At 38.5% G+C, this 13,738-nt stretch overlaps 1 long non-coding RNA gene across 1 annotated transcript in view; it reads right to left on the reverse strand.

Moving 5' to 3' along the window:
• Positions 1-13,738, reverse strand: part of LOC133644038 (uncharacterized) — a 107,543-nt gene that overhangs the window by 51,493 nt on the left and 42,312 nt on the right. Inside the window, exon 3 of the long non-coding RNA XR_009824723.1 lies at positions 3,149-4,177. This is a non-coding gene — a long non-coding RNA (uncharacterized LOC133644038). The remainder of the gene's footprint in view (positions 1-3,148; positions 4,178-13,738) is intronic.

Here is a 13,738-nt window from a genome sequence, read left to right on the forward strand (position 1 = left end):
AAAATTGAAAAATAGAGCAAAATGATGTGTTATAAGAAAAAACATATGCTAATAGACTTAGACTTAGATTTCCTTTTTATTCTCATTCAAATTTGAACTTTACAGTACAGATAAGAACAACATTTCGTTGCATTAGCTCATGGTAGTGCAGGATAAAAAATAATAGTAAATAATAGTAACATAGATTTGTTTTTAAATGTATGTATACATTTTTTTTTAGCCTTTTTAAATAAAATATATGCATCATCGCAGACTATGCAAATTATATGAAGTCATACCGCGCACAGGTATCTTGGCAATCTGGGAGAAACCCTGTATTCTGCATATTTATAAAGACAGACACGCTAAATGGATTTTGCTCTTTATTCCTCTTTTGTTTTTAAAAATGAAAGCCTTGTTCACATACTCTTTGTTTAGAATAAAAAAATATGGTATAATATTTTAATATTGGCAATAATTGTGATTATTATTTTGGCCATAATCTCCTCTGCCTGGAGGTATAGCTTCGACCAGTTTGCTCAGGCAGGAGGCCTCCCTCGCTACTTCCCTCTGGCAACGGCAATGATCCTTCTGTAGGTTTTACATACGGACACTTTGTCACGACTATTTAACATTATATAAATTAGGAGTCACCAACCGTCGATTGCAATCAACCAGTTGATCTTTGGGACCTTTACGATAGATCCCGAAAATACTCTGAAAATTAAATGGGTTATAACATCAGTACCCTCCATTCTCATAGAGTGACCAACAGACCTGCCCGTATGCTTTGCCGCTTTCCAGTCATGCACTCCAGCCGTGCCAGCCTCAAGCTTAGTGCCCGTGCGCCACCCCGACGCGCCCTGCATACATGCGTTGCGTGACATGCACATCCGAAAAATCACGGCGCTGTGGCGACGTGGAATGTCGTCATGCTCCGACTAGCTCCAGCCCCACGACACTCCCACACTCGCCTCGACCACCATTGCTCGGCCACGACAGGAAGAATTGTGGTTGCTCACAGAGCCGATGTAAAAGCCACGAAAGCAGGGGTGCCCAAAGTGCGGCCCAGGGGTCATTTGTAGCAATCCACAATTTGGTTTATTATTTTGCCAAAGTGATCCAAACATGGAAGTTCAGCTCCACCCTTCCTAATTAGACTTATACAAACTTTATTGATCCACAAGGGAAATTGTTCCACACAGTAGCTCAGTTACAAAGGAATGGAAATGGAAAGGGTAAGGATGGAAAGGATAATGAAGGTATAATGTAGACTAAAAATGTACCTTGGTAGCAATATAAAATATGACATATATGTAATATTTACATATTGTATATACAGTATATAATATATACTGATATATTATATTAGTATATTATATTTTATATATTTTCTAATGCAGGGGAAAAAGCGGGGCCGATCAAACGACCTCACTAAGCTATCCAATCTCTACTGTGTATTATTTGCGTCTTTAAAGGCCTACTGAAACCCACTACTACCGACCACGCAGTCTGATAGTTTATAGATCAATGATGAAATCTTAACATTGCAACACATACCAATGCGGCCGGGTTAACTTATAAAGTGCAATTTTAAATTTCCCGCTAAACTTCCGGTTGAAAACGTCTTTGGATGATGATGTATGCGCGTGACGTAACCAGTGAAACAGAAGTATCGGTACCCCCATTGAATACAATACAAAATAGTTTTCATCTCATAATTCCACAGTATTCTGGACATCTGTGTTGGTGAATCTTTTGCAATTTGTTTAATGAACAATGAAGACTGCAAAGAAGAAAGTTGTAGGTGGGATCGGTGTATTAGCGGCGGACTACAGCAACACAACCAGGAAGACTTTGACTCGGATAGCAGACGCGCTAGCCGACGCTAGTCACCGACCGCACGGATGATCGAGGTGAAGTCCTTCGTCCTTCCGTCGATCGCTGGAACGCAGGTGAGCACGGGTGTTGATGAGCAGATGAGGGCTGGCTGGCGTAGGTGGAGCGCTAATGTTTTTATCATAGCTCTGTGAGGTCCCGTTATACTGAGTTAGCTTCAATGGCGTCGTTAGCAACAGCATTTTTAAGCTTCGCCAAGCTGGAAAGCATTAACCGTGTATTTACATGTCCCTGGTTTAATAGTATTGTTGATCTTCTGTCTATCCTTCCAGTCAAGGATTTATTTATTTTGTTTCTATATGCAGTTAAGCACGATGCTATCACGTTAGCTCCGTAGCTAAGTTAGCTTCACAGGCGTCGTTAGCAACAGCATTTTTAAGCTTCGCCAGGCTGGAAAGCATTAACCGTGTATTTACATGTCCCTGGTTTAATAGTATTGTTGATCTTCTGTCAATCCTTCCAGTCAGGGATTTATTTATTTTGTTTCTATATGCAGTTAAGCACGATGCTATCACGTTAGCTCCGTAGCTAAAGTGTTTCGTCGATGTATTGTCGTGGAGATAAAAGTCACTGTTAATGTCCATTTTGCGTTCTCGACTCTCATTTTCAAGAGGATATAGTATCCGAGGTGGTTTCAAATACAAATCCGTGATCCACAATAGGAAAAGGAGAGAGTGTGGAATCCAATGGGCCAGTTTGTACCTAAGTTACGGTCAGAGCGAAAAAAGATATGTCTTGCACTGCATTCTAGTCCGTCACTCTAACGTTCCTCATCCTTCATCCTCGCTCAAATTAATGGGGTAATCGTCGCTTTCTCGGTCCGAATCGCTCTAGCTGCATTGAAAACAATAGGAAAATATGAGGAGGCTATCAACTGACTACGTCACGCTACTTCTGGAAGGGGCAAGGTTTTTTTTTATCAGATACCAAAAGTTGCGATCTTTATCGTCGTTGTTCTCTACTAAATCCTTTCAGCAAAAATATGGCAATATCGCGAAATGATCAAGTATGACACATAGAATGGATCTGCTATCCCCGTTTAAATAAAAAAATGTCATTTCAGTAGGCCTTTAAGTCTTTTTTAAGGTGGAAAAAGTCGCAAAAGTGTTTTTTGTGGGGATCGCCAATAGATCTGCTCTTGAAAAAGTTAGAAATGAAAATCCTCATTCAAAGATAGCCGTATCAAACAATGTCAACGAGAAGCAAACAAACCTATGCAGAATAAGACAATTTTGCGAAAGTAAAAGAGTTGTGACGTGTAGGAACTCACCAGAAAGTGGGAACTCTCTGTCTTCAGATGCTTTAGGTCCTGAGCCACATCTTCTTGATCAGTCATAAAGCTCAATTGCAGGTAAAAAAAACAAAACAAAAAAGAAAGTCTTACTTTCGCTGCTGTTCATTAGTGGTTATACAGCAGTGAGTAGTGGACTTTTGGTTCTGTTTACACCCAGAGAGAGGAAGCCATGAAAGCCCCCCCTTTTTTGCCGCACCACCTTCTGGATCAATACTGCACTTCCATATCCTCTGAAGGCGGGTGCTCTTAGTGTGGCTCAGAAAATATAAAGCAATAAAAAAGAGAAAGTCTGATAAAGCAGATTGGAGAAAAAGTTGTCCTTTCATCCAGGCCCGTGAGATGAAGGTGTATTGGGCTTGGATGGATCGTCTAGTTTATCGTTCTTTCACTGTGAATCCTTATTCAAACAGTTTGTAGAATCAAGGTTTTTTTCCCACGTCTTTGCTTGTTCTTTTTTCCCCCAACCTTGCGTCCCGCCTCTGTGGCTCTGACAAAATGTTCCTGGCAAAACTCCCTCAAGGCTGAACCCACACTGAAAGATTTGCGTGTGGGGCGGCGAGTGCAACGGTGATGGCGCTGGACCGGGCCGGTGCCAGAACTGTTGAAAAAAAGCAGGAAAGAGACGGAGGCGGGAACACTATAGTGTTGGGTCCCAGGGCTCAGAGAGGCCCGCAGGCAGTTCTGGCCAACCTCTGCTAGCCTCTCTCCTTCGTATTGATTTCACTGCACAGAGGCTCCTAGCCGGCGGCGATGAGCGCTTCGGCTCGTCCGCCTCACCTGCATCTCTCCTGGCTCGGGCCAGGCCCTCGGCTGCCCACTCTGCTGCGAATGTTGGCTGGCCCCTGCCGGCTCCGGGACCCTTGAATGCAACCGCCGGCGGCCACGGGAGGAAGGCAGCCAGAGAGCCAGTAATGGCGCCACATATGTGTTCTCCTGCTCCGGGTTCATCCGCTTCCTACAATCCTCCCATCCTTCTTTCCACCCACTCCTCTTCCGCCTCATTTTCTGCAGAACCCAAACAAAAGACAGAATTGTTAATGTTAACTTTTTTAAAGACAAATTCAGCATAGAGAGGTCAGGGGTGAACACTCTGGCACAGTCTCCCAGCCTGCAATGTGAACCGAATAACCTTTCAGAGCGCAGGCCGCGGGGATTGGAGGTCTTAAAGTTAAGAATGTGGCATGAACAAACTCTGCAATCAATCTCTAGCCTTTCTCACAAAGAGATCCCACAAATTTGCAGCATCAGAGACTAACAGTTGATTTTATATCTGACATCACCAGCCTGTGCCTTTTATACAGAAAACAAGGATATTGCTGCAACTTAATGCAGGTTTATCAGAATGTAGACGACAAGGTCTAGGACTCCTTGACAAAAATGTGACATATACTTCAGCTGGTTTCAGTGGTCTTTTCACTTGTCTTAATTTTTGGACAATGACGCCATAAATACACAAACTTGGGGCTTGACATACTAAGATCCCAAATAATAAGTGTTTTATAGAGCGTACATACCATAAGTGAGTGTGTTGTGGTTGATCGATGACTGCATGAATTAATAACAAGTGTCTAAGTCGGGGGTCAGCAACCCGCGGCTCTTTAGCGCCGCCCTAGTGAGTAGCCTGGAGCATTTTTAAAAAAAGATTGAAAATGGAAATAGATTTTTGTTTAAGTACAGTTTTTGTTTGACGACAAACCTTCCCAATTGTTAGAAAGTCCACTGTTTAATATGTTTAATATGAGTATTTAGTGAACATCCTTTTGTCCTACTAATTCCGGCAGTTCTTGAACTTTCCCATAGTGTGGACTGTGACGCAACAGTTTCCAATCCTTTGTTTCATTTTGTCCACCAAAAGTTTAATGCTGTGCGTGAATGCACAAAGGTGCGCTTTCTTGATGTTATTGACTTGAAATAAGAGTGCTAATCAGGGTATTTAGAATAGCTGTATGTGCATCATTATGCCTCATTTGTAGGTATGTTTGAGCTCATTTAATTTCATTTACTTTGATCCTCTTTGAATATAATTTATATTTGCATGTCTCATGACATATTATCTGCAGTGTTTCCCACACATTAATTTATTTGTGGCGGGCCGCCACGAAAGAATTAAGGCCGTCACAAAAAAATGGTTGTTTTTTTAAAAATATATTTAATTTATTTTTATTTTTTTTGTCCTGTCCAGCTTCTCAGGCAAATCATATAGTTGATGTAGATGCCCATATCGGCTGTTCAGATTTACTTTACAAAAGAGATGTGTAGGATCAAGATTTTTGGAACTCTTTGTTCAGTGGATCAGATGTTTGATGAAGCTTTGTGTCTATCTACCACCACTACTGTTTTCTGTTTATTTGTTACTGACTGTGGCAGGACACCTCTGCCTCTGTTTCACTTTATGTTGCTGGTAAATAATATGGTTGTAGTAGTAGGCTAAAGTTAAATGATTTAGTATGCACTAATTAAAGGGGCAGAGCTTTAAGAGACATTTTAGCTTTTATATTTTTATAAGATATATTTTTTGTAAGAACCACAATTAATAAATATATTTCAGTGAATAACTTATTGTTCAAATCTGTATATAAATATGTACATAAAGTGTTGTAATTATATTGTAAAATGGATGGATGGATGGATGGATGGATGGATGGATGGATGGATGGATGGACGTTTAAAACAAAACTGTTATTATTAATTAGTAAGTATACATTTTTTGAGCCTTTTTAGAGAAAATCATATCATTGTAGTAAATTATGCAAATTACCCGATGATGTCATGGTTACCACGCCCATAGCCACGCCCCCACCGCCACAGGTATCTTGGCAGTTTATGGGAAACACTGATCTGTATGTAATATTGGCTGCATTTCAGATAGTTGTTTGTGTGCCATGTTGTTCCAGACCACAGCAAATGTTATCTAGCTTGCCAAAGATTGTAATAAATCTATTAAAAGAAGACATCCTGCCGTTTCCTTTGACTCGGACACACACATCTATACCTTTGGCCATTAAAAGCCAGTAATTTAGAAGAGTTATCTCACCTTCCGAGTAGCCTCTGATTTACTAAAGGTTTCTAATGTTGTAAAAATGTGTAGAATAAATATTAAAATGTAACATTTCTGTCAACAAAGATTTGCTTCAGCCTGCGACACATAGTCATTTTGATAGTAGGCTATTATAGCTGATATAGACACTTACGTCATGTGTTGCTTTCATTATAAGACCTATATACGGCTTTTAATTTTTTGCGGCTCCAGACAGATTTTTTTTTGTGTGTTTTTGGTCCAATATGGCTCTTTTAACTTTTTGCGTTCCCGACCCCAGGTCTATGTGGTGTTGACCACCCTATTAATTATGAGGATTTTGAATGTAATATTGGCTGTCACCATGGAGAGTCATTTTCCTGCACCTCTGTGGCATCATTTTCCAACTCTAATATGCGCTAGCTTTTCTGGCTAGTACAGAAGATCTCTTCCAGTGCGATCTAAACAACACATTATACTTTTTAGCATAACAAATGTGCCCTCCACGCTGTTTCTTGTTAGAATTTGAGCAACATTATTGCAATTTTCTACAGAAGTGGTAGCTTGAGCACAGGAAGAGGAATTAAGTGTGTTGTCTCATTTACTGCATCCCAGGTATGTCATATATGTGCAACACTTGGGACAGCACACGAGAAACTACTCTGGGAGACACCGGCACTATAACTGTGAATGGAATGTTCCAGACGCAAGAAAATTCAGTGTTGAGAGTTTTTCCATAGGAGATATGGTATGGTACTGTATCTTATGTGTCTGCCTCCAAATCCGCCCGATTAGTCATCCGGCAGCTGAAAAATGCCATTGCTGGATAGACGATATGTATTTACTAAATATGTCAAAACACACTAAATATGTCTATGTGTCTGCACGATCACATCCTCCTTGGCGTTCTTCTCAGACGTGCTGAATAAAAATGTAAAAAACAATGTCCACAAACAGTTTCAGGTTTGAAAAATCGCATTGCATCTTTCTGATAACTTTTGCATCTTGTTCTGATAATCTGCATATATTGTATAATATTGTGTTTATACATAAAGGCAAACATGCTAAATGGATTGCGCTTGCTATTTTTCTCATTAAAACAAACACAATTATTTGTCCGCGGGTTCGGCTTTGCGCGACAACATGTGTGTTGTTTTTTTTAAGACTGTCTAAATTCTAGGGGTACACAAAAAAATCGATTCAGTTCCGAATCGCTATTCTTATTTATGCCAATTCTTAATCGATTCATAAATCAATTTGAAAAAATAAATAAAATATATACATACATACATATACACATACATACATACATTATATATATATATATATATATATATATATATATATATATATATATATATATATATATATATATATATATATATATATATATATATATATATATATATATATATATTACATACATATATATATATATACACATACATACATACACACATATATGTATATTATATATACATACATACATACATATATATATATATATATATATATATATATATACACATACATACATACATACATATATGTATATTATACATACACACACACATACACACATATATATATATACATACATATTATATATATATACATATATACATATACATACATACATACATACATACATACATACATACATACATACATATATATATATATATATATATATATATATATATATATATATATATATATATATATATATATATATATATATATATATATATATATATATATATATATATAAAAATATATACACATACATACATACATATATATATATATATACATATATATATGTATATATATTAGGGGTGTAACGGTACGTGTATTTGTATTGAACCGTTTCGGTACGGGGGTTTCGGTTCGGTTCGAAGGTGTACCGAAAGAGTTTCCACACGAACATATTAAGTAGCTGCCTCCGCTTCCTTCTGCCTCTGTCTGTACTCTACACAGCACCCAGCATTGTCCCACCTACACAACCATCTGATTGGTTACAAACAGAGCGGTAACAGCAAATCAGCAGTGCGTATTCAGAGCGGTAACAGCCAATCTGCAGTGCGTTTTCAGAGCGTATATAGTCAGTGCTTAGCGTTTAGCAGGTAAGCATCAGGCAGCGGACTCTCCCCAAATTATAATAAAAACCTCCCAGTCAACTACTAGTAACATCACTATGAGCCCGTTGACCTTCTAGAAATATAAAAGGCAGCTCAGCTCGCTCGCAGTCCTGGCTTGAGGTGAAGGCTAATTCGCTTTTAGCGTAACGTTAGCTCAATTTTGCGGTGTGTGTGTGTGTGTGGGTGCGTGTGTTACGGACAGCAAAGCCCTGTCTGTCTGTTATTTCACTTGACCTTTTTCTGTGTTGATTGAGCTGTGTTGAAGCAGCAAAAAGGGACATTATGTTAAATGAAGAGTTTCTGTCTCTGATAGTTGATATAATAATGTAACTGCAACTGCATCATTAAGCCTACATGAACTCCATGGTGTTCAGGGATGAATAGTCTCTCCTATTGCTATTGTACTATTTTTTCAGCTATAGTTACATTAATCATTAGTAATGCAGCAGCCTAGTTTTAAATGGCAGGGTCCCTGCTATCACATGTTGATAAAAATATAACATTTACATAATAAAAATCAACTACAGGCTTCCCAAATGCTGTAATAAATTAAGCATGATGAGTTGACTTGAAACTGTTTAATGTTGCACTTTTTATATGTAGAAGAAAAGTTTTGTCATTTTATTTAATCTGAGCAACCACTTGAGGCCGTTTAATGTTGATTAACGTGGGCAGAATTATTATAGTGTTCCCAATGTTAAAAGGATAAAGCCATTGTTTACACATTTGGTAAATAAATAACCAAAAAATGTATATGTTGTTGTTTTCTTACTGTACCGAAAATGAAACGAACCGTGACCTCTAAACCGAGGTACGTACCGAACCGAAATTTTTGTGTACCGTTACACTCCTAATTATATATGTATATATATGTATATATATACATATATACTGTATATATATATATATATATATTATATATATATAATACATTTTTTAAAACACAACGTTTTTAAGCCATCTCTTTGCAACCAGAAGAAGCTTTTCAAACCTGTAACCTGTTTTCAAAAAGTTTTGTTATGATTAATATAGCAAATAATACATTGCGAGAATCAGTTTGAATCGAGAATCGACTTTGAGTTCAATTGTCACCCCAGAAATTGGAATCGTATCGAATTGTTAGGTGCCCAAATATTCACATCCCTACTAAATTGTAGTTCTCAACTAAGCCAATCACTGTCTTCAGACAGAAAAATGTTAAAATTGCACGCAAAAGACACTTTGCTTATGGAGAAGACTTAGTGTTACTTTTAGATTTTGTATTTAGAGCACCAGCTGAACCATATGAGCAAGGCAACAGAGGGAAAAAAACTTTCCTCTAAAAAGAAAAAACTTTGAGCAGAACTTTTGGTCAATGTCAAAATGCTCTGCTATTCTGGTAAACAATCCCCTTGAGTTCCTCAGATGTAGTTATACTATATTTTGATATGTTGGAGCAGTTATTTTACTGATTTAGCAAATAAATAGGTCACTACCTCAGGGTGGTAGTGGCTCAGGAGGTTCAGCAGGTAATCCAGAAACCGGAAGGTTGATGGTTCGGGCTTAGCGTCCTCCATCCCAGTCATTGCTCTTGTGTACTTGGCCAAGACATTTCACCCACCATATGGACCCATTTGTCACGGTTTACCCGACACATGAAACGTGACGATTTAGGGGGTGCAGTATCCACTTTAGCTGCCAGACGGCAGTAAAATGTTAAATATCCTAAAATGTTTTTGAGGCAATTCCAACTTTGACCACAGCGTCTGTTACTATGTGGAGTGGCACTTTCCATCATTTTCTGCAAACTGCATTACAAAATTATTAACCCTCCACCTTCCTCTCACGCCAAAGCCACCCGGGAATGAGGCCATATGAATCCCTTCCCTACTGTAGGCTCCAGTGCTGCCCACACGGGTATATAAATGTGAATCAATGTTTGGTGTTGGTTGCAGAGGCAGTTGGTGAAAAGTTCCTAAGCAAATTTCCATCAGTCTACCTCAGGGCAGCTGTGGCTACACATGTGGTTTACCACCACCAGTGTGACAGAATAATGAACTACATAAAAAATAACCAATTATTATTGTTATTATTATTAATACCTGTGTTTTCGTTGTTTGATGAGATTTAAAAGTAATAGGCTTAGGATTGTCACGGCTGGTTACACCAGTCCGTGCCTTTATGTTGGGTTTTGTCGGTGTTCGTCTGTGTTTAGTGCGTGTTCCTGTCTTGCGCTCTTATTTTGGTGGCACTTCCTGTTGTGTTGGTGTTTTTTCATAACTACTGTACACATGTCTTCAAGCACTTTTCCCCTCACCTGTTTTCTGTTGGTGATTAAGACTATTTAAGTTGAGTGTGAGCCACCATTCTTTGTCGGGACTTTGTTTGGGAATGATAATCATTCATGTGGACGCTCTTTCCTCCTGCCCTGGGTTTTGCTACATTCCAGCTAGAGCTGGGCGATATATCGATATACTCGATATGTCGCGGGTTTGTCTCTGTGCGATATAGAAAATGACTATATCGTGATATTCGAGTATACGTTATCAAGCAGTTGCTTTTAGCTGCAGGCATTACACTACAGGCTCTTCTCACTCTGTTGTCTATCCTTATCACAGAGATATAAAACAAGCGCACCTTCTTAAATACGTCACATCATACTTGCAAATCTTGAGACCTCCAATATCGGGAGGTGGAGGGTGGGGGGGGGGTGTGTGTGTGTGTGTGTGTGTGTGTGGTTGGGGGCGTGGTTATTTACCGCTAGAATTCACCAACTCGAGTATTTCATATATATTTCATACATTATATATATATATATATGTGTATGAAATACTTGACTTTCAGTGAATTCTAGCTATATATATATATTTATTTTATTTACATAAAAGAAATACTTGAATTATCTATCCATTAGATGGCAGTATTGTCCTGTTTAACTTCTCTGTTCATGACTGAGAAATCATTTCGGCCACCGTGTTCAATGGAGAAGTCTGTTCTACATATTTACAGGCAACATACCCCTTCCCCTTTGAACTGTCCTGGATGAACTGAAATTCTTGTTTCCATTCGTTTTGGAACTTGCAAGCGTATTTATATTGTGGGAAAGCGGACGTGAGAATAGGCTGTCCCCACTCAGTCTCGGGTCCGCATTGAGCTGGAGGGGGCGTGGCCTCCAGCTCCGGCTGAATACCGGGAGTTTGTCGGGAGAAAATCTCTGCCGGGAGGTTGTCGGGAGAGGTGCTGAATAACGGGATTCTCCCGCTAAAAACGGGAGGGTTGGCAAGTATGCGTCACATACACTACCGTTCAAAAGTTTGGAGTCACCCAAACAATTTTGTGGAATAGCCTTCATTTCTAAGAACAAGAATAGACTGTCGAGTTTCAGATGAAAGTTCTCTTTTTCTGGCCATTTTGAGCGTTTAATTGACCTCACAAATGTGATGCTCCAGAAACTCAATCTGCTCAAAGGAAGGTAAGTTTTGTAGCTTCTGTAACGAGCTAAACTGTTTTCAGATGTGTGAACATGATTGCACAAGGGTTTTCTAATCATCAATTAGCCTTCTGAGCCAATGAGCAAACACATTGTACCATTAGAACACTGGAGTGATAGTTGCTGGAAATGGGCCTCTATACACCTATGTAGATATTGCACCAAAAACCAGACATTTGCAGCTAGAATAGTCATTTACCACATTAGCAATGTATAGAGTGTATTTCTTTAAAGTTAAGACTAGTTTAAAGTTATCTTCATTGAAAACTACAGTGCTTTTCCTTCAAAAATAAGGACATTTCAATGTGACCCCAAACTTTTGAACGGTAGTGTATGTATACGCCCTCGCGGAGCACAGAGGTAGCGGCATGGGTAACGGTAGCTGTGGTGCGAGTGGTAATACGAAAGAAAGAAGGTGCGAATCTGGTAACAAATGAAGGAATAATTAATTCCCAAGAAAAACAGCAGGGGGTCCATCGTCTGGCGGTGGTTTGGCTTCAAGCGGGAAGATGTCGAACAGACAACCGTAATTTGTCAAGTGTGGGGCAAAAGTGTTGCTACAAAAAGTAGCATTACCGCTAATATGTAGCATCATTTGAAAAGTCACCTGCTAGAGAGTGAAGAGTGCTTGAAACTCCGCATGTCAACATCTCCTTTCGGTGCCACACCAACAAAATGCCGTGGAAACCATTTCCACATCAACACCGTATGAAAAAAATAGTCAACAACAGAAGGAGATAACGTCCACAGGAACCTACCACAGAGCGAAGGACGTACACTATTTGATTTCCTATTATGCAGCTCATTTTTATTTGACAATTATTGAAATATCTTGTGTGACATCAGTGTTTCCCATAAACTGCCAAGATATCTGTGGCGGTGGGGGCGTGGCTATGGGCGTGGCCATGGTCGTGGTCACCATGACATCGAGTAATTTGCATAATTTACTACAATGATATGATTTTCTCTAAAAAGGCTAAAAAAATGTATACTTACTAAGTAATAATAACAGTTTTGTTTTAAACATCCATCCATCCATTTTACAATATAATTACAACACTTTATGTACATATTTATATACAGATTTGAACAATAAGTTATTCACTGAAATATATTTATTAATTGTGGTTCTTACAAAAAATATATCTTATAAAAATATAAAAGCTAAAATGTCTTTCAAAGCTCTGCCCCTTTAATTAGTGCATACTAAATAATTTAACTTTAGCCTACTACTACAACCATATTATTTACCAGCAACATAAAGTGAAACAGAGGCAGAGGTGTCCTGCCACAGTCAGTAACAAATAAACAGAAAACAGTAGTGGTGGTAGATAGACACAAAGCTTGATCCACTGAACAAAGAGCTCCAAAAATCTTGATCCTACACTTCTCTTTTGTAAAGTAAATCTGAACAGCCTATATGGGCATCTACATCAACTATATGATTTGCCTGAGAAGCTGGACAGGACAAAAAAAATTTTTTATTTTCAATAACATTTTTAATAAATAAATCTATTTGTGGAGGCCTTAATTCTTTCGTGGCGGGCCGCAACAAATAAATGAATGTGTGGGAAACACTGGACATCATGCACAAAAGTGCACTTTATTTGTTTTAAACTATTGAAGTGGCGTTCTGTACAAAAAGTACACCTTAATTTAGTGTTGTTTTGAAAAGTCATCTTAGTGACATCATGCACAAAAGTGCACTCATAGCTTGTTTTAAAATGTCTCTGACAATCTTGCACTTTCTGTTTTGAAATGACATGAATGTTTGTGCCACTGCTTAATAACCGTTTAATAAATACAGTGTTGGTAGATTGACTTAGTTGTGGTTTCCCTCTCTGCATGAAAGTTTAAAATGAGCATATATTAATGCATTATGAACAATAATGTTTTAATGGAGACACATAGAATCATCATACTGCTTTGATTATATGCAT

This window comes from Entelurus aequoreus, linkage group LG27 (genome assembly GCF_033978785.1).
Source record: "Entelurus aequoreus isolate RoL-2023_Sb linkage group LG27, RoL_Eaeq_v1.1, whole genome shotgun sequence".
NCBI classification, from domain to species: Eukaryota; Metazoa; Chordata; class Actinopteri; order Syngnathiformes; family Syngnathidae; genus Entelurus; species Entelurus aequoreus.